Source organism: Elephas maximus, chromosome 2 (assembly GCF_024166365.1).
Source record: "Elephas maximus indicus isolate mEleMax1 chromosome 2, mEleMax1 primary haplotype, whole genome shotgun sequence".
Lineage (NCBI taxonomy): Eukaryota > Metazoa > Chordata > Mammalia > Proboscidea > Elephantidae > Elephas > Elephas maximus.
The window spans coordinates 121,403,001-121,425,007 of record NC_064820.1 but is presented as its reverse complement, the minus strand read 5'-3'; the positions used below and the strand labels follow the sequence as shown (position 1 = coordinate 121,425,007).

Below are 22,007 nucleotides of genomic sequence, written 5' to 3'. Positions count from 1 at the left end.
GCAAAGAATATTGAATATACCATGGACTGCCAGAAGAATGAGCAAACCTGTCTTGGAAGAAGTACAGCCAGAATGCTTCTTAGAAACAAGGATGGCAAGACTTCATCTCATGTACTTTGGACAACTTATCAGGAGCGACCAGTCTCTAGAGAAGGATATCATGCTTGGTAAATTGGAGGGTCGGTGAAAAAGAGGAAGACACTCAATGAAATGGATTGACACGGTGGCTGCAACAATGAGCTCAAGCACAGGAAAGATCTTGAGGATGGCACAGGACCAGGCAGTGTTTCATTCTGTTGTAAAAAGGGTCATTATGAGTTGGAACTCACTCCAGGCACTTAACAACAACAACAATCATGACTGAATATTGAACTTTTATCAAGTTTTGCTGTTCTATCGAGAGGAACATTTTAAATTTTGATTTAATCAAATGCATATCTCTCCTCTATGCTTTTCTTGTGATTTTTAAAATCTGTATTTTTCTCTACTGTAGTTACAGGGATAGATTGTCTAATGATAAATTGTACTTGCAAGCCTACTTAGTCAGATGTTATTTTGTCCACATTTAGTTTTAGATATAGATATAAGTTTATATAAGTTTAGATATAGAGTTGGACTTGCTTAGCTAATATTTTATTTTACATTTTTGCACCCATTTTTATAAGTGAGATTGCCTCTTCTTGTACTCTCCTTGTCTTGGTTTGGTAAAGGCTATACCAACATCATAAAATAAATCAGAGAATTTTTTTTTTCTTTTTTCTACTGTCTGGAAGAATTTATATAAAATAGGATTTATCTGTGCCTTTAAAATTTGATAAAACCATATGATTCTGGCTTTCTGGGGAGGGGTAACTTTTAAACTTCTGGTTCAATTTCTTTAATATTTATTGTCATATATAGGGTCGCTATGATTTGGAATCGACTCGAGGGCAGTAGGTTTGGTTTTGGTTTGGTACTGAGATTTTTAAAATTCTTTGTGGGTGAATATTGGTAATTCAACATTTCTAAGAAAATTTTCCATTTTATAAAATGTTAAAATTTGTTGGCATTAAATTGGCAAGACATTGTTATTTTGTAAAAGTGCAATTACATCTTATATTCTCCTTTTTCATTACTGATATATTTAATTTGTGAGCTTTCTCTCTCTCCTCCACATCAGTCTTACAAGAGCTTTTTCTAATGTTACTACTTTTTTCAAAGAAGCAGCTTTTGGTTGATCATCTGCACTTTTGTTCATTTTCTATTGCATTACAAATATATTTTTTATCATTTATGTGACTATAAATATATTGTACGATACAATGTGTTTTCTTTGATTTCATTTTTGTTATTTTTCAAGTTTTATGAGTTGAATACTAAGCTTTCTTATTTGCTAAAATATGCACAAAACTGTGAATTTTATTTAAGTACTGCTTTTTTTGCTTATATGGAGCCCTGGTGGTGCAGTGGTTAAGAGCTCAAGCTGCTAACCAAAAAATCAGCAGTTTGAATCTACCAGCCACTCCCTGGAAACCCTATGACGTAGTTTTTTTTTTGCTTATATGGTATATAGCACTAAAGTTACCATCCAGTTCTAAATATTTTATAATTTCTATTGTGTTTTCTTTTATTCATGGATTTTTCTTTTAGTTTCTTTTATCATTAATTCCTAATTATATTCCAGTGGTGTCAAAATGTGTGTTCTGTAAAATATCAGTTCTTTGAAATTGTGTCTTGCTGACTTAATATGTAATTAATTTTTTTGATGTTTCATGTGTATTTAAAAATAATGTATACTGTGTTATTAGCTCAACAATGTTCTATAAACCTGTACAATAGATTGATGGTAATTGTCACTGGAATCTTCTTTTTATTTTTTTTCTCTTTTATTGGAAGTGTCATTTCTGGATAGGCAACAACTCTATAATTTTGTCATGTGTCATTTGATATTATGTTGTTAGGTGTATGATTGCTTATCTTCTTGGAATATCTCTCTTTATCTCCCCAACTCCTTTATTTGCCTCAAAAAAATTTTTTTTTGTGGTATCAGTGTTGCTGCAGCAGATTTTTTTGTCACTATTTGCCATGCATATCTTTTCCTATCATTTTGTTTTTATGTTTATAGGTTGCTTTGTATCATCTTGTCTTGGAAATCTCCACAGTTACCTTCATTTGGGCACAAATAGAAATTACTTATAGATTTCAGCACGAGGAAAAGTTGTGTGTGGGGTTTTTTTTGGGGGGTGCCGCAAATCTTGTAACTGTTTTCTCTGTGTTGGCCCCACTAGGTAGCTTACTCGTCCCTATCACCTGTAGATATAGAGTTCTGGATGGCCTGAGTTTGTGTGAGATTCTGCCCCTGCTCATTTTTCTTTATCTGGCTCTTTCAACCATGAATTTTAACTTCTTAATTGTATGAATTTTTATAAAATTTCTCAAATGTTTTCATAGAATGGGGTGACATATAAATAAAACTCTTCAGTATTATAATTATTATAGTTATCCTATTAATTTGTGTCTATTATCCATATAGACTGTGACCTGCATAAGTGTAAAAACTGCCTTTCTCTTTGAATACATACAGACTGTGATCGTTCTTGGTTTGTAGCTGTTGCAGGTTGAGTGCAGGAATGAAGCACTGGGGACGTGCTTATTGTTCCCTTTACCCTGTCTATCTCAGGCAGCCAGAGCATAAATATGATTTTACAAGAGAATATCAGTGAGCATGGAGACTCATTCTCCTTTCTAGTACAAACAAACAAACAAACAAAAACAGGTTTGCTACCAAATTCATTTAGCCGTCCCCCTCATGTGTTTTCACCGGGAAGACTGATTTGCTCTCTGTCGTTAATTCAAAAAACATTTATAAGAAAATAATTTTGCGCTCAAGCATTGTAATTGATAAATATGAAAAAGATGCAATTCTTGTCTCAAGGAACTTCCCATTTAGTGGGTGAAGGAATACACATAGGCAGACATCTTAAGCTCTATGTGGAAGGCTGGGCCGGCATGTATGGCCCGCTCAAAAGTGAGGGCAGGCACCAGATGGATGTGTGTGGGGGGAGACAATCATTCTCAAGTCACTACGCAGGAAAGGGCCAAACTAGAGGAAGACCAAGACAGAGTCAAGGATAAGGTCTTAGTGATAGAAATGGATTGGTGCTAGGTCTTTGTATAGTATTCAGAGTTCCAACAGCAAGAGTTGAAAAACTGAATCTAGATTTAAAGTTAAAGATAAATACAGTTATTTTGAAAAGTTCTAAAAGACCAAATTGAGGTGTCAGATGGCAGCAAGATGAATAGGGTATTCAAGGTAGAGGCTGGAGTGACATAGCAGTCTTTTATGTGCACCTGCTTCCCTGTGTCTTACACACTCTCCCTATTTCTTTGTAAAAGAATTCTAATCTGCTCCTGACAGTATGTCACCTGCAACATTTTGCACTTAGTCTTTCCTATTGGTTACCAATTGTCATTGAAATGCATTTGTCAACAACAACAACAAAAATAGTGTATACCCTATTATTGCCCTCTTTCTGCTCCCTGTAGGATAGGGGTAGAGTGTGGTCTGAGGGCAACCCCCAGACTATCCAGAGACCTGGCTTCTAGCTCTACCCCTACCACTAGAGACATTTAACTGCTTAAGGCCTTCTGGTCCTCACAGTAGCATGAAGGGAAGCCTCCACCTTCCATTTTACATTTTCATTCCTTCTTGGTGTGTATGCCTGTTCTCTAACTTTCTTTATCCCTTAATTTTTTTTTTCTCCCTTTGACCTCCTCAATATTTTTTTGTGAGTTAAGGAGAAATGTTACTCTCCAATGTAACAATGAACACTTTGAAGTATAAAGAAGTTGTCATTTGTTAGAGCAAGTTATTTAATTTATACTAACTTAATATGCATACATTTGGAGTTTAAAAAAATACCACTCTGACAGTTTTTGGAGGTCAGAAAAAAAAATCATCACAAAAAACAATAACATTGACAACTTCTGCCAAACCAAGAATGAATGTGGGTATTATTTTGCAATAATAAATTGTTAACAATGAATTAGGCACTGCCTACAAACTTCTTTTTTCTGGCCCAGAGCAGAAATATGCTTCCTCATAAGTTCTATTTATTGGTTCCATCTCTTTGGATCGTGACATAAAAAGTGAAATTCCTCTTTCATCTATCAGTTCTTTCAATATCTGAAGATGATCACATGATGTATCAAGTGTGCATCATAGAGCCCATATTTTTCCATCTTGGCCAAAAAATGTCCTGAATGACTTAATCATGTGCCTAGCTGAAAGCTAGGTGTCAATTCACTTTAATTAAATTCAGATTAGTACTATGGGTAGAGCCCCTAGAGAATAAAATCACAATTACTTAGCATGGCATATACCTCACTACCTGGCTCCAGCCCATCCTAAACATGCTAATACTTGCACAGTTACGTGTGCTGATATTTGCAGGATGTGAGACTGGGACTTCCCACCCCTAAGGGTGAATATTTCAGAATATTTTCCCTAAACATGCCTATGTTTCCACATTTTTGTGCCTTTGCTTATGTTGATACTTTTACCTAGACTATTCTCTCGTTTCACTATTATACTTCAAAACCCAACTCAAATACCACCTTCTGTGAAGTCTTCCTTGGCTCCCCCAGGCTGACTTAGTTGCCCCCTGTTCTATTCTCCCTTGACACTTTGTTCGTGTCCTTGTACCCTCCACTCTGTAAAGTAAGTGTCTATGAGGTTTTAGAGGGCAGGGGCCATGTCTTTATAAATTTTTGTGTCCAGTACTTAAATGCAGAGTTGGCCCTCAATCAGTATTTATTGAACACATGATGGCTGGAGAAAGAAAGCCTACTCAGATAAAGCTTAAAGTCCAGATATTTTTGCAAGACAACTAGTCTGACAGAAAACAACAACAACAACAACAACAACACAACAACAATAGTTGAAGAGGTTGCCAGTAATGCAGGAGAAAATAACAGAGAAAATCTCAGGGAACAGAGTTTATAGTCTCAGGTGATTCTGTACCAATGCGCAGTTGTTCAGAGGGAAATTTGTTCAATCAGCCCCAAGGTATGCAGTGGCCGTGGCCACATCTGCTGCACAGCAGCCACCTAGCACCCTGGACCTGCTTAGTCATTGCCTGTTTCAGCTCAACAGGGCTTTGAGCTAATCCTGCCCTGAATCATTCGTCTGAAAGGATAGGAAGGCCCAGCCTCAGCTCCTCAAAGTACCAGTGCACGTACTTATGATTACCCATTCTGTACCTTACTGTGGTTAGATTTAGATTAAGCGTTAGTTATTAGCACATCTTTTACTAAAATTTCCTCTTCTTCAACTTCCTCTCATGCTGTATTTTCCTTCTTTTATCATGTTTTTTTTCTCTTCCTTCCCCAATTTTCTCTCTTCTTTCACATACCAGTTGACCTAGCAATGCCATGACTAGGTTCATACCCTAAAATAGGTGTCGGCAACCTTTTTGTGTAAAAGGCCAGATAATAAACATTTTCAGCTTTGCAGGCTGTACGTTCTCTGTCACAGCTACTTAACTCTGCCATCGTAGCATGAGAGCAGCCACAGACAATTCCTACACAAATGAACATGGTTGCATTCCGAATTAAACCTTATTTAAAAAAAAAAAGGTGGCACCAGATTTGGCCTGCAGGCATAGTTCGCTGACCCCTGACTTGAAGAAACAGTCAATCATGTACACAAATTGGCATGTACGAGAATGTTCATAACAACATTTTTGGGAATAGAAAAAATAACAAACAACTAAATGTCTATCACTGTCTTTGTTGTTAGGTCTCGTCGAGTAAGCTCTGACTCATAGCGACCCTATGTACCACAGAATAAAACACTGCCTGGTCTTGCACCATCCTCACAATCATTGTTATGCTTGAGCCAATTGTTGCAGCTATTGCGTCAATCCATCTCATTGAGGGTCTTCCTCTTTTCCACTGACCTTGTACTTTAGCAAGCATGATGTCCTTCTCCAGGGACTGATCCCTCCTGACCAACATGTCGAAAGTATGTAAGACACAGTCTCACCATCCTTGCTTCTAAGGAGCATTCTGGTAGTACTTCTCCAAGGACAGATTTGTTTGTTCTTTTGGCAGTCTATGGTATATTCAATATTCTTCGCCAACACCACAATTCAAAGGCGTCAGTTCTTCTTCCATCTTCCTTATTCACTGTCCAGCTTTCACATGCATTTGATGCAATTAAAAATACCATGGCTTGGGTCAGGTGCAACTTAGTCTTCAAGGTGACATCTTTACTTTTCAACACTTCGAAGAGGTTCTTTGCAGCAGATTTACCCAATGGAATGCGTCTTTTGATTTCTTGACTGTTGCTTCCATGGCTATTGATTGTGGATCCAAGTAAACTGAAATCTTTGACAACTTCAGTCTTTTTTCCATTTATCATGATGTTGCTTGTTGTTCCAGTTGTGAGGATTTTTGTTTTCTGTATGTTGAGGTATAATCCATACTGAAGGCTGTGATCTTTGATCTTCATCAGTAAGTGCTTCAAGTCCTCTTCAGTTTCAGCAAACAAGGTTGTGTCATCTGCATAAAACAGATTGTTGATGAGTCTTCCTCCAATCCTGATGGCCCGTTCTTCTTCATATAGTCCAGCTTCTTGGATTATTTGCTCAGAATACAGATTTAATACGTATGGTGAAAGGATACAATCCCGATGTACACCTTTCCTAACTTTAAATGACTCAGTATCCCCTTGTTCTGTCCGAACAACTGCCCTGTTGATCTATGTACAGGTTCCTTATGAGCACAACTAAGTGTTCTGGAATTCCCATTCTTCACAATGCTATCTATAGTTTGTTATGATCTACGTAGTCGAATGCCTTTGCATAGTCAATAAAACACAGGTAAACATCCTTCTGGTATTCTCTGCTTTTAGCCATCTGACATAATCAATGATATCCCTGGTTCCACATCCTCTTCAGAATCCAGCCTGAATTTCTGGCAGTTCCCTGTTGATATACTGCTGCAGCCGCTTTTGAATGATCTTCAGCAAAATTTTGCTTGAGTGTGATATTAATGATATTGCTCCATAATTTCCACATTCGGTTGGATCACCTTTCTTGGGAATAGGCATAAATATGGATCTCTTCCAGTCAGTTGGCCAGGTAGCTGTCTTCCAAATTTCTTTGCATAGACGAGTGAGCACTTCCAGTGCTGCATCAGTTTGTTGAACCGTCTCAATTGATATCTCGTCAAATCCCAGAGCCTTGTTTTTCACCAATGCCTTCGGTGCAGCTTGGGCTTCTACCTGATGTCTATCACTAGAAGAATGGATAAATGAGTTGCTGGTGTGAACAGTTAAGCGCTTGACTACTAGCCAAAAGGTTGGCAGTTGGAACCCACCCAGAGGCACCTGAAAAGAAAGAACTGCAATCTGCTTCAGAAAGGTCACAGCCTTGAAAATCCTATGGAGCAGTTCTACTCTGCACATGTGGGGCCTCCATGAATCGGAATCAACTCGACAGCAACTAACAATATACACATGCAATAAAATGCTATAGTAGAATAAATGAATAAAAAAGAGCCCCCTATGTCATCATGGATAAATCTTAAAAACATAGTATTGAATAAAAAGAGCAAGAAAAATGAACAGGGATTGACAAAATATTTAATGAAGCTTAAAAATGTACCAAATGACTGCACATATTGTGTGTGTGTGTTATATATATAAATATATATATATATTGTGTGTGTGTTTTATATGTATACATAACCAAAACCAAACCCATTGCTGTGGAGTCGATTCCGATTCATAGTGACCCTATAGGACAGAGTAGAACTGCCCCATAGAGTTTCCAAGGAGCACCTGGTGGATTCGAACTGCCGGCCCTTTGGTTAGCAGCTGTAGCACTTAACCACTACGCCACCAGGGTTTCCATATATATATATGTGTGTGTGTGTGTGTATATATATATATACACATATATATGTAGTAAAAGTATAAAGACATTTGTGGAAAAGATGAACACCAAATTCAGGGTAGTAATAACCAATGACAGAGAGTAAGAATAGTGCTGTCAGGGAGGGGCACATAGGAGACTTACATTACACTTTTAATGTATTATTTCTTAAGGTCATGGGGGATACGCAAATGGTGAGCAATTGAGTGCTCACTATTTTATAGATCTTTTTGTAAGCATCAAATATTTTATGATTTAAAAAAATCTCTAGGATTTTTCACCTTTGTATTGGATTGCAGGTTTTCACCCATGGTTGTACACAGTTGCAATCACCTTGTATCTTTCTGTCTCATTCAATGGTGTGGCTGACAAGTTCCATCTATGGGTCTGTTTTATAGCATATTTAACATGAGAACATTTGTGCTGGACAATGAAAGTGCTTTTGATAGCCTTGATCTGCCAGCAGTACTGTTATTTGAGATTGGAATAGGTTGCTATGGAAAACTGTTGAAGGGAGAAAGGATTTTTAGTACATTTTTCCTTTTATTTGTTTTTAGATACGTTACCATTACTTCAGTCTTCTTGCTCAGGTCTCATGATTTCATTATAGTTCTCTGTGTTTTCTCTTTATATGTTCTAGTAATGGATTCACCAAGAAGTCTTGTCCTTTATTTCACATCTTAGCTGAATGAGTTTGTTACCAAGTCTTCAAGTTAGGTGACTTTCTGGCTCCCCAGAGAGGATGAGAGAAATTGGCAATGGCTTTCACATGGGGAATTGATTAAGTTCAGATTTTTCCCACACTGGAAAGATGCTGACTTGGATTCATATTCATGGTATGAGTCAGCCACAGCTGGGAACATGTCGTTCTCTTACAGTGAGTTGTTCCATGCTTGGGAAAGGTGACAGACTGACAAGGCACAGATTTTTTTTTCATGAAAGCATGCCTTGGACCACCAGTTCACTTTTGCACGGCCCTTAGACACAGCTGTCTGGGAAGCATTCCTGTTTTTGTGATTACTGGGCATGTATGAGGAATGGCCTTTGAACCTGATTGAACTGAAATATCTAGGATGGATTTAGCCTACAGGCTGTTGACATGGAAGCAGATACCAGGGCCATCTCCACTGTGTGCGTCCCATGAGAGCAGGGTTGAGCTGGAATAAAGAATTAAAACATATAGTTTGCATGATTGTTGTTCTAAAATAGTGTATTTGTCCTTCATCTCAGTGGGAATTGGCTAGCATTTGTCCAGCACACTGCATTCTGTTTTCTCCACAGATGTTCCTTGCCATACATTTCTGATCCAAAGTACAAAGTTGTCCAAACAATGTAGAACACATTGATCTGAACTTCTCACCAGGGAAATAATATTACAAAAAAGATGAAATTGTTAGAATGAGGCTTTTGTGGGAAAGTAAATATTTCTGGATTTGTAGGGAAGATTATTTCCCTACCTCACTCAACAGTAATTTATCTTCACTATCTGAATGTTAAGACTACCAAGTATGTTTTCCAACAAATGTAACTTTGATATTTTAAAGAATTTAAAATAGCTTTTGAAAACTGAGGTGGCAGAAAATATTGTATTAGAAAATATGAGTAATGTGAACTATGCTGGCATGTATGGAATATAGCATGTGAACATAATAACTAGCAGTGAAAAGAGCAGAAAAGGCTAGGGAAGTCTTAGCAACTCATAATAAGAAGACTAATTTGTAAGATATAAAGAAAGAAATTTGTTTACTTTCAAATGCACACATGACAACTAGAAATATGCTACAAAATATTGCTACTAAGGTGTCCTACTTTAAGGTATATATAAAAATAAATTACGATGACCACATTAATGCACCATTTGAAGGGTGCTCATCTCTAAAAAAAAAAAAAAAAAAAAAAATTTTTTTTAAATTTTTTTCCATCTCTCAGGAAGAAGGAGAGTATATTGTTGTTGTTAGGTGCTGTCGAGTCAGTTCCAACTCATAATGACCCTGTGTACAAAAGAATGAAACACTGCCTAGTCCTGCACCATCCTCATAATCGTTGTTATGCTTGAGCCCATAGTTGCAGCCACTGTGTCAGTTCATCTTGTTCAGGGTTTTCCTCTTTTTCGTTGACCCTCCGCTTTACTAAGCATGATGTGCTTCTCCAGGGATTGATCCCTTCTGACAACATGTCCGAAGTATGTGAGACGTAGTCTCACCATCCGTGCTTCTAAGGAGCATTCTAGCAGTACTTCTTCCAAGACAGATTTGTTCTTTTGACAGTCCATGGTATTCTTCGCCAACATTATAATTCAAAGGTGCCAGTTCTTCTTCGGTCTTACTTATTCATTGCCCAGATTTTGAGTGCATATGAGGTGATTGAAAACACCATGGCCTGGGTCAGGTGCACCTTAGTTTTTAAGGTGACATCTTGGCTGTTTAATACTTTAAAGAGGTCTTTTGAAGCAGATTTGCCCAATGTGTCATTTGATTTCTTGACTGCTGCTGCCGAGGGTGTTGATTGTGAATCCAAGTAAAATGAAATCCTTCACAATTTCAATCTTTTCTCCATGTAGTGATAAATATAAAAAATTTTCTTTAAGAGACGCATTGGTGGAGGTTGTTAACTAATCAAATAAAAAGGATAAAGGAGAGTTCAAAATGTTTCTGAGGATTGGAGCATGCATGACTGAGAGAGTGATAGAAGAAATGATTGTTATTAATAGAGAAATGGGGAGGTGAGCTAGTTGAGGACTGTAGGAGGTTGTAGGTTGAATTTTGCTCTTGCTGAACTTGAGTTGAGAATGGAAGAAACAAGTTTGAAACTCAGAGGCATCGTGGCTGAAAATGTCAATTTGGAAGTCACCCTAATCAAAATGATCTTAAATGTGGGCCAGAATTGAGTCTACGGAACCAATCAAGATAAGAACAGGTATCCAAGATTTTAGCCCTGGGAAACAAATGCAACTGGAAAGAGAAAGGAGAAAGATGGATGCGGAAATAGAAGAGAGGCGTCAAAGTCCAAAAAGTAAGAATAAACCTAAAAATTATACTGGTATACCCAGGAAGATTCAAGTTTTAAGACAGAAGAATTAATGGTCTCAAATATTACAGTGATAGAAGAGAATGATTTTTAGGAATATATCATCCAATCTATTAAGGCTTTTGGAAATCTTCTTAGTGAAATTTCACTGCTATCTGGTCCAACTAAATTCTAGGTGGAATAGAATGAAATATAAACAAATAGAAAAATAAGGAGATAAAGTGGAATATTCATCAAATCTCATGAAAGCAAATAAATTTGTAAGCTTAAAAATGGTAGAAAAAATCATAAAAGAAAAGTTTATTTGATGTGATCATGTGAAAAACATAAATATCTAAATGTAAAAAACCACTAGTTTCTGAATAGGAACATATTTATAGCAAAATATGTTAGAATTAATTCCTTTTATAAAGGGCTAATGCACAAAACCCAAGAAAACAATTCATAAAATAGGAAATTAAGTATAGCTTATTCACTTGTCTCATCTAATGTATCCTCCAGTGAGAGCTTAATCTCCATGAGGGCAGGGCCCATGCCTGTGCTGTTTACTCTTGCATGACCAGGGTCTACCACATGTAATCTTGGGGTGGGGATGTGCGATAGTGGTACTAATTCCTCAGATGGGAACACAGGAAGAGGAGTGGTTTTGGGTGCAAAGGTGAATTCAGATTTGCCTGTGCAAGCTTTCCAGTATAATGGGACAACCAAGTTGAAATATTCAGAACACTTCTGTAAATATATGATTCTGGAGCTCAGGGAAGAAGTTAGAGCTGGAGATATAGATTTGAAGTAATCAAAATATCACTGGTGATTGAAGATATATATGGGATCTTCATCACCAGTGGAAGTGGGTAGAGTGAGAAAGAGCTGGGGCAACAATGCTGAGGAAGCCCGCTGTTGAAGAGAAGGTCAGAGGGGTCAAGGGAAACAGGGCAGTGTGTACCCTGGTGGCATTGTGGTTAAGAACTACGCTGCTAACTAAAAGGTTGGCAGTTTGAATCTACCAGGTGCTCCTTGGAAACCCTATGGGGCAGTTCTACTCTGTCCTATAGGGTCGCTATGAGTCAGAATTGACTCCACAGCAATGGGTTTGGTCTTTTGTTTGGTGTTCCGGTTGAGTTCGGGAAAGAGAATGTTTCCCTTCACAAAGGGAAGCATAACTGGGCCATATTAAATGCTCAAAAAATGTTAGCTAGTATTATTATAGAGTACTGAGTCATGGCAGAGTACCATATTATAATGACATTGAATTCACCAGGAGACAGAGTAGAGATGCAAAAGGGGAGCCAGTCGTCAAAGCTGCATGCAGGGAACAAGGTAAGAAGAGAACAGAGAAGTGCAATGATGAGATGGGCAAGATACCTGAAGAGATCAAAGGAGAGAAGGTAGAGGGGAGGACGGCACTTTAGCTGCATTTATTGAGTGCTTTGTGTGTGTCAATTGTTGTTCTTAGTGTTTTAACTCATTCGGTCTCACTATATAGCCCTACGGGGCAAGTATTATGGTTACCCACCTTGTACAGCTGACAAAACTGAGAAATAGAATTCCAGTGGCACGGTGGTTAAAGCAATCGGCTGTTAACCCAAAGATCAGGAGTCAGAATCCATCAGCTACTCTGCGGGAGAAAGACTTGGCAGCCTGCTTCTGTAAAGATTTATGGCCTTGGAAATCCTATGGGGCAGGTCTACTCTGTCCTCTAGGATGGCTATGAATCAGAATGTACTCCATGGCAGTGGGTTTGGTTTTTTGGGAATGTGTCTAGCATTTCCTGCTGCTAAGGGGTAGACACAGGTTTTGGCCTCAGGCATTCTGACTCCTGAGTCCATGTACTTAATCTCTTCTCTGTACAGCCACTTAATTATATGGGTAATGAGAGTACAATATGTAATTTTTTATCAGATCTGGAGTACAGGAATCTATTTCCAAGCCTTATTTACTATCATAATCTGATGCTGTTGTTTGAAACTAGCATTTTAGAAGACTTTAAAAAAGACCATCAACATCTAAATCGTTTCAGATTTCTTTGCAATAGTTTTGTACCCTGTCTCCGATTTTCAATCCTGGTACACATTTGCTGTTGTTATTTGATAGCACAAAGGGCTTGCAATGAATAAAAGACACCTGCAGTGTTACAGATACAGTGTGATGAGGCCAAGACACCAGGAAAAGCAGCAGAGCCTATTTTAGAGCCCATTTTTAACCAGCTCCAGGAAGCTGAAGCAATGACTGTATCACATGTGACTGTGACTCTCACTTATCAGATTAGAATGTAAATCTCATGAGACTTTTTAAGGTGAGAAAACTCAGAATACCTACAATTGAAGCAAATATGAATCATTTTTATTTTAATATTCTTTTGTGTCATTCTCTATATAAAACTACTAAATTACATTAAACATTTTCTGATAAGCATGGAGACTAAAATTTTGTTAACAAATGGCTATTAAATCATGGCAAACATTTCACCCTAGGATGGTCACCATAAGAAAATGGAGACAAATGTCTTTTGTGATGCTAAATTAAGATAATTTTTTTCTTCAAAAATAATATAATACCTTATGAAATTGGTCCCTGATACATGTACTGTAATCACAAAAAGAAACAAAAAATTAGATTTGCTGTTTTAGCTCAGTGCTAGACTGAATACACTAGCAGCCAAAGCCTGAATTCTCCACATGGTGTTAAAATGCAGACTAAGCAATAGTGAGTGCATTATTGTATTGATATAAAAGTTAAACATTCAGAAAGAAAGGCATAGCTCTAAAGACAATGAAATCTATGTAAAGGATAGCAATATTTAAAGATTTATATTCTGTTGATTGGATTCTGTTAAGTCAAACTTTTAACTCTTTTTTTTTTTTTTTTTTAAGTTGTGTATGCCATGCTCTGGGCCCGAATCACTAAAGGTTTTATTAGGTATCAATCCCATTCCTACATGTCTTGTCTCAAAAAGTAAATCCCAGCCTTGTATTGGCTAATTTTAAAAGGTACAATATTGGACTTTCCCTCCAGGTGTTAAACTCCTGATTATAACTAGATAAATAATCAAAAAACATTCATGACAGATGATTTCCACTCTTTGCAATTACTTTAGAAAAGAGAAGTTTGATGTTCATTTGTTTGTAACCCAGAAGCTACTGGGAACCTGTATTAGGTTCCTGTTGCTGCTGTAACAAATTATCACATCGGGGTGGCTTAAAACAGCACATGTTTATTCGCTTACATATATGGATGTCACAGTCTGAAATTAGTTTCATTGGGCTGAAATCAAAGTGGCGGCAGGGATGCGCTCCTTCTTTAGGGGAGAATCCATTTTGCTGCCTTTTCCAGCTTCCAGGGCTGCACTTCTTGCATTCCTTATCTCCTGGCCCCTTTTCCATCTTCAAAGCCAGAAGTTAGCCTCTTTCTTCAGTGTCATTTTGGCTTCTTCTGTGCTCATTCTCACTTTGCCTCCTTCTTATAAGGACATTTGTGATTGCGATTAGGGTTTACCTGGACAATCCAGGATAATCTCCCCATCTCAAGATACTTAATTTTTTTTTTTTTAATAATTTTTATTGTGCTTTAAGTGAAAGTTTACAAATCAAGTCGGCCTGTCACATATAAGCTTATGTACACCTTACTCCATACTCCCACTTACTCTCCCCCTAATGAGTCAGCATGCTCCCTCCTTCCAGTCTCTCCTTTTGTGACAATTTTGCCAGTTTCTAACCCTCTCTACCCTCCTATCTCCTCTCCAGACAGGAGATGCCAGCACAGTCTCAAGTGTCCACCTGATACAAGTAGCTCACTCTTTGTCAGCATCTCTCTCCTACCCACTGTCCTGTCCCTTTCATGTCTGATGAGTTGTCTTTGGGAATGGTTCCTGTCCTGGGCCAACAGAAGTTTTGGGGACCATGACTGCCGGCATTCCTCTAGTCTCAGTCAGACCATTAAGTCTGGTCTTTTTATGAGAATTTGAGGTCTGCATCCCACTGATCTCCTGCTCCCTCAGGGGTTCTCTGTTGTGTTCCCTGTCAGGGCAGTCATCGGTTGTGGCCAGGCACCATCTAGTTCTTCTCGTCTCAGGATGATGTAAGTCTCTGGTTCATGTGGCCCTTTCTGTCTCTTGGGCTCATAGTTATCGTGTGACCTTTGTGTTCTTCATTCTCCTTTGATCCAGGTGGGTTGATACCAATTGATGTATTTTAGAAGATCCTTAATTTAATCAAACCTGCAAAGCTTCTTTTGCTATATAAGGTAACATTCACAGGTTCCAGGGATTAGGACCTGGGTGTCTTTGGGGGCCATTATTCAGCCTACCACAGAACCCATAGTTAGTATGGGGTTTTTGCCTGTAGCAACCTTGAAGCAGAAGTTAGAGTTTGTCACATACCCCGAAATGAAAATCCATTTCATAAAACATAAATGTACATTGTGGATTTTACTGGTGGTTTCATGGAAGACAGGAGAGAAGGTTCCTATAAGATACCATGCAGCAAATTCCCATGAATCATTTTGGTCTTTCCATTGACCAGCCTTTCTCAGATAGCCTCTAGTTTCTCTCCATGCCATCTTCTTATATGCAGAGCTATTTTGTGTTGTCCTTGCCCTTTTGACCTTTGAGACCAACTGATGTGCAGGATTATCAAACATTTATCCTATGTAATGAATGTCCAAGGACTCTTTGCTGTAATAAAAGGCATTGTGGGGAGAGGGATAGAAAAGTAAGGAAGACCAAAGAACAAGAGAGAGGATAGTTTCTAGACACTATTGAGAAATTTATCTGAGAATCTATTCCAGATAGATTTTAAGTAATTTATTAAAAAGAAAAATTGACGCCTCTTTGGTGATGGGCTGATCCACCCAATAGCCTGTGCTTTTCCAGCTATTGCAAGGCATGACAGCCGGGTTACATTCTTTTTTTTTTTCTCCAGCAAGTAAGAAACTACCTCACCATATTCAGGGCAGATTACCCAATAAGCAAGGTAAGCACAGGCTTACTTGTACTTACTTACTAATCTATAGTGAATAGTTTCACATGGGTTTCAAAAATGTGGTGAAAGATGTGAAAAATGTGAAATTGTTCACTACAGATTAGTAAGTAAGCACAAGTAAACCAGTGCTTACCTTACTGGGTAATCTGTCCCTGTCAGGGATCGTAAATTTGAAAAGATGCTTTGATTCTGTAGGAAGGTGTTGTGGGATTAGAAGAGAGACACATGTCAGCCATACCTCAAAGCAGAATTTTTGATGTGGTAAAAAATGTGAAATTGTTCACTCCAGATGATCCAGTAAGTAAAGTAAGCACTGTGTCTACCTCTCCTATTGGATAACCCAGCCTTTGCCATATTTGTTATAGAGACTTCATCATCTTTCTTAATTCCTTTGCCAAAAGGTTTAGAGAGCATTTTTAGAGTTCATTCATCTTGTCTCTGAATTGATGACTGCAGTACACTGAGTATTAAATCAGAAATAATAATAATGGTGGCTAGTGTTCATTGAAGGCTTATCATGTCCAGAATTTTTTTCCAAGCACTTTGCGTGTATAAACCCCGCAACAGGTCTTTGAGGTTGGAAGCAGTATTATCCCCACTTTATTGATGAGAAAACCAAAGCATAGGTTAGGTAAATTGCTCTAGAAATCATACATATAGTCAGTGACAGATTTGAGACTTACATAAGGCCATCTCCCGCAAGAACCCATACTCTTAACCACGATACCATACTGTTCTTCCTCAAAGAAGTGAATGTTTTAATTTTTAAAATTCAAATTTTACTTGTTTGGATGCAAAGGTTAATTTTTAAAGTTAAGCTAAAAGGTGCACAACCTAATATAAAATAACAATAGGGTATAGATTATTTACAGTCATCCTCTTGTTGTATAGATTTGGGTAGTTTTGGTTGATAAACTTGTGTCCAGTAATTTGGTGCTCCATCTGAAAACCTATTGTAGAAAAATAGGATAACTGGGAGAAGAGAATAAGAATCAAATTATGAAGGTCTTTGTATAACAGACAAGAATATGGACAAAGGAGTAGAAAGCCCAAAGAGATGTGCAGTGACAGGGGGATGGGGAGAGGGCAGAAGTCCAGTGCTTTTGTGAGGATGGCCAGGGAGAGTGTGTTACTATGAGAACTCATAGGCTAAAGCCAGAGTCACTGGTAATCCAAGAAGGTCTGGATGGATACAGGGCCAGGGGAAACCCTGAGGGAAAGCTGAGCCAGAAAGGAGTCAAAAGACAGAGAGGCAGATGGGACTAAAGTTTGATTACAAGGGCAAGCCTGGGCAGCCTGACATGGGTGCAGAAATGAGCACAAGGAGAATTTCAAAAGGGAGGACTAAGAAGTCAAAAAAAAAAAAGCCAACCTAAGTCTGAAACAAGTGACTAGTTGAATTGGAACCAGGGAATGTTGGACCCAGCAACCCAGTGAGGTTGTGTCAATGAGAAGCTGCTGCCAACACAGATGAGAGTTACCTGGTAGCACAGGAGGAGAGGAAGACTGAGCAAGAGGATGGGAAGAAAGATGCTCTTCTAGCTAGATTTAGAAACCTCAGGGCAGATTATTCCTTTGTTTGGGGAAAGTGACATAGATGAGTCCTTTAGTTACCCAAGGGTTCTAATTCAAAATTTACACGGTTTCTTTGTGCTTTAACCAGAGCTATGTCTCTTAAGGAGCCCTGGTGGTGCAGTGATTAAGAGCTGAACTGCTAACCAAAAGGTCAGTAGTTAGCATCCACCAGCTGCACCTTGGAAAACCCTATGGAGCAGTTCTACTCTGTCCTATAGGGTCATTACAAGTCAGAATTGACTCGATGGCAATAGGTTTATGTCTCTTAAAACTTTGTTATTTAATGATAGAGAGGCATGTTTAATGTTTATTTCTTCTGTATGTATGTAGATCCAAAAAAACCAAACCAGTTGCTCATTCCAACTCATGGCAATCCCATGTGTGTCAGAGTAAAACTGTGCTCCATAGGGCTTTCGATGATAGATTTTTTGGAAGATCACCAGGCTTTTCTTCTTGAGTGGACTCAAACCTTCAACCTTTCAGTTAGCAGCCAAGTGCTTAACCATTTGTGCCACTCAGGGGCCCCAGGCAGTTAAAATAACTCTGTCTTAAACCTTAAAGCAGTGCTTATTCCTTTGGGTAAGGAATGATTTTGCAGAGAGAGAGGAAAGTTAAGTGTTGAGAGTTTCTTATGGAAAATTAGTATTTGAAAAGGAGAGCAGATATGATCTTAATCTTTACTGGGGAAGAGATCATGAAAAGCAATAGAAAGGACTTGAAAAATTCAACATTGATTCAGCCATTCAATGAATTGTTGCTGAACCCTTTCTATATGCAGGAATCTCTACTACCTGTTGGAGTTATCTCAGTGAGAAAACAGATAAGACCCTGGCATCTCGGAGGTTACATTTATCTGCTAACCTTGCTCAGTAAAGGTCTCTTCTTACTTTTGGTGTCATTGAAGACTGAAAACCTCAGAATATACTGAAGTTTAACTTTTAAGCTCTACTCTAATTATCTTATGGAAGGGGGGCTGTTTATTAGGTACCACTCCATTCCTGTGAAAGTGAAGGATGCTGTTTCGGTTAAGGGAGTAGGCGTTTCTTTTCTTGTAAAGATCCCTTTTCTTGAAGGAAATTGATCCTATGGCAGGAAATTGATCAAGGAAGTAGACCCTAGACCATAGGGAAAGAGAAGCTCTTCTTTCTAAGCCTCAGGTGAGTCTAACTTCCAAGGGCACAAAGTCAGGACCACTCTCATTGGTGGGACAGGTTAGTTCCTGCTGCAGTGAAGCAACTCTGTAGTTAGAGAGATCCCTGAATGGGTGTGGACCTGCTGACTTTGAAACTAGTCAGGACTAGTGAGGTTGCAATTTATTGTCTTTCTTGTATTTTAATTACTGTTCCATGTGTTGTTGTTAGGTGCAGTCAAGTTGGTTCCAACTCAAAGCAGCCCTGTGTACAACAGAACAAAACACTGCCCGGTCCTGTGCCATCCTCACAATTGTTGCTATGCTTGAGCTCATCGTTGCAGCTCCTGTGTCAATCCATCTCATCAAGGGTCTTCCCCTCTTTCCCTGACCCCTCTACTTTACCCAGCATGATGTCCTTCTCCAAGGACTGGTCCTTCCTGATATCATGTCCAGAGTACATGAGACAAAGTCTTGCCATCCTCATTTCTAAGGAGCATTCTGGCTGTACTTCTTCCAAGACATATTTTTACATTTTGGGAAATCCCCTGGGAATTACAGCTTGGTTCAAGGTACTACTGTGTAGCACTAAATACTAAGGTATGAAAGGGAGTAGGGCTGCGTTTGTCCTTGGTGGTGTCTTTCCCTGTGGGTGACTACTGAGAAGTCCATTCCCTTCTAGTCCTCAGTCATTAGTCTATGAGGGTCAGTGCTGAGATCTCTTGTTCCTTTGCTCCTGGCCTTTCAGGTCCATTGTTCTCTCTGCTAATTCCAAGCTGTCTGGGGTGTGGAAATCTCTGGGAGATTGTCTAAGGTCCTACTTGCCTAAACTCATTATGTAGCTATTCTCTTTTTGTGCTTGAGGATCTTCTGCAATAGTTCTTTTTTTCTCTGTGTTCAGCTGCCACTGCCCTCCCATGTGGTCATGAGCACAGCCAACAGCTCTGAGCATTATGTAGGGAAAGAGAAGATGGGGGATATTGGGAGGAAATTATCAGTTATATATATTAAAAAAAAATACCATAATCCACATTTTTCTTCTAGAAAAGTAATTACTAAAACTATAAAATAAAACAAAACCTACAAAAATATTCTTTCTTTTCCAGGTGGCTCTCCCACACCCCTCCTGACCAACCATCCCACTAAGATGTGCGTCTCCTAGAATGTGTTTCTCCAGGACAGTAACTCCCACAATGTCTGGATGTATGGGTGATATTTTCTCCAGGCTCTCCAAAGTTGTGTAGGTAAGTCTGGATGCCACTGAAGTTACTGCCTCCTCATCTGGGGATTGCTGGTTGTTCTCCCAGGAGGTTCTTCGTCCTTCCAGTACAATCCTATTGTCTCCAGGTTTCTCAGCCACTTGTGCTGGCAGAGTTTCCCTCCTGGGAGAAAACTCTGTTGGATCTCACATAATAGGTCCTGGGCAGCTTATTGCTCAAGGCAGTGGGTAATGTAAGTTGGTTCCCAGCATGTAACTATAGTACCACACCTTCTTCATCCTGAGAGTCAAAGACACATCTTTAAACATCTCATTTCTGGCTTGAAGGGGAAAAGAAGCAAAGGGAGTCTAGGGTATCTTCAGGTCCCATGTGGCTCCACCTAAGGGACTCCTTCTAGTTTCTGAGATCATCTAAGTCCTTCCTAACTTCTTGATCAGTACTGATGGGTTTACTTTATGAGTACAGCCTACCATGTAATGTCTACCTTCCAGACTAAGAAAACTGGAAAGACCTGGCAATCTACTTCCAAAAAAAAGCCAATGCAAACCCTATAGGTCACAACAGCCCAATCTGCAACAGATAATAGGGATGGTGCAGGAGGAGGCAGCATTTCATTCCATTGTGCTTAGGGTCACCATGGTTTGGGGGCCAACTTGATGGTAGCTAACAACAACAACCCTTAAATTCTTAGAAATTCTGGTACTGAACAATACCCTTCATGGACTTGCTGACCAACTGGATATGAGAAATAAAGAAACCATAGAAAAGCATTCATGTTTTCACTTAACCCAGAGTTATACAAGCAGTTTCCCTTTCTGAATGGTGATCTTAGGAAGCAAAAAAATCCCTTCAAAGTTGTAATACTAAAGAGAAATCAGAGGTAATTGTTACCTCATCAAAGCTTTCTTGATGAATGGATCGTTTTATTCTGGGCATGTCAGGGTTGGCCCAGCCCCACATAGAACCATTTACCTTAACGGACCTTGCCTGGTTAGGGCACGTCCTAAACAACTGCTATGACTGATCTTTCTGCTCATTCTAGGAATGTGGAGCTTTGCTCACCTAGCTTTTGGGCTTAGCAGAAAGAGAGAATCCAGGGATTTTGTTGCCATGCCACCGACACACAGGAGGGATTCGGTTTCCTTGGCAGTACTGGCTGCATCATTGATGAATTACTTGACCTTTTAGCTGGCTTAGGCATGCGAACTCAGGACATGATACACCATATATCAGTCCTTCTGAAAGCCCTATAAGAAGTTATTCCTATACTAAATACTTGAGAGGAAATGGTCTCTTGAAACAGAAATTAAAATAAACTTCTAAAAGTGTCTATGTGTTGGGAAGTGGGGCAAAAAAGTATTGTTTAACAGGAAAGAAGAAACTAATCTGAAAGTTCAGTTTTTGTAGAAAAGTCCTAATCTTATTGCGTAAATGTGCATGGGTCGTAATTTGCTACTAATTGCAGATGGATAGTTCTTGACTTGTCCCATTTCTGACTCAAAATCTAAGTCTAAACTTAGGCACTTTGCATTGCTCAGATAAGGTATATGACTGTATCTACGTAGGATGGCTGTGTTATTTTGAGTATAGTGCTGGATTATTTTGATCATTCATGCTAATGTCTTCCACCAATGTGTTATGATCAGTTCTTTCTCATCCATGCCCACATTTTCCTACAGAATATTCATGTCCCAAGAAATGCTCGTACAGGTTTTTGCTGGAGGGAAGGAGAATGGAGGAAGATAGCCTGTGTTGTTGTTGTTGTTGTTAGGTGCCGTCGAGTTGGTTCCGACTCATAGTGACCCCATGCACAACAGAGTGAAACACTGCCCGGTCCTGCGCCATCCTTACAATCGTTGTTATGCTTGAGCTCATTGTTGCGGGCACTGTGTCAATCCACCTTGTTGAGGGTCTTCCTCTTTTCCGCTAACCCTGTACTCTGCCAAGCATGATGTCCTTTTCCAGGGACTCATCCCTCCTGACAACATGTCCAAAGTATGTAAGACGCAATTTCGCCATCCTTGCCTCTAAGGAGCATTCTGGCCGCACTTCTTCCAAGACAGATTTGTTCGTTCTTTTGGCAGTCCATGGTATATTCAATATTCTTCTCCAACACCACAATTCAAAAGCGTCAACTCTTCTTTGGTCTTCCTTATTCATT

The 22,007-nt window shown here is 39.0% G+C and overlaps 1 long non-coding RNA gene across 1 annotated transcript in view; it reads left to right on the top strand.

Moving 5' to 3' along the window:
• Positions 1-20,592, top strand: part of LOC126069147 (uncharacterized) — a 307,582-nt gene extending 286,990 nt beyond the window's left edge. Inside the window, exon 3 of the long non-coding RNA XR_007515851.1 lies at positions 19,733-20,592. This is a non-coding gene — a long non-coding RNA (uncharacterized LOC126069147). The remainder of the gene's footprint in view (positions 1-19,732) is intronic.
• The last annotated feature ends 1,415 nt before the right edge of the window (positions 20,593-22,007 follow it).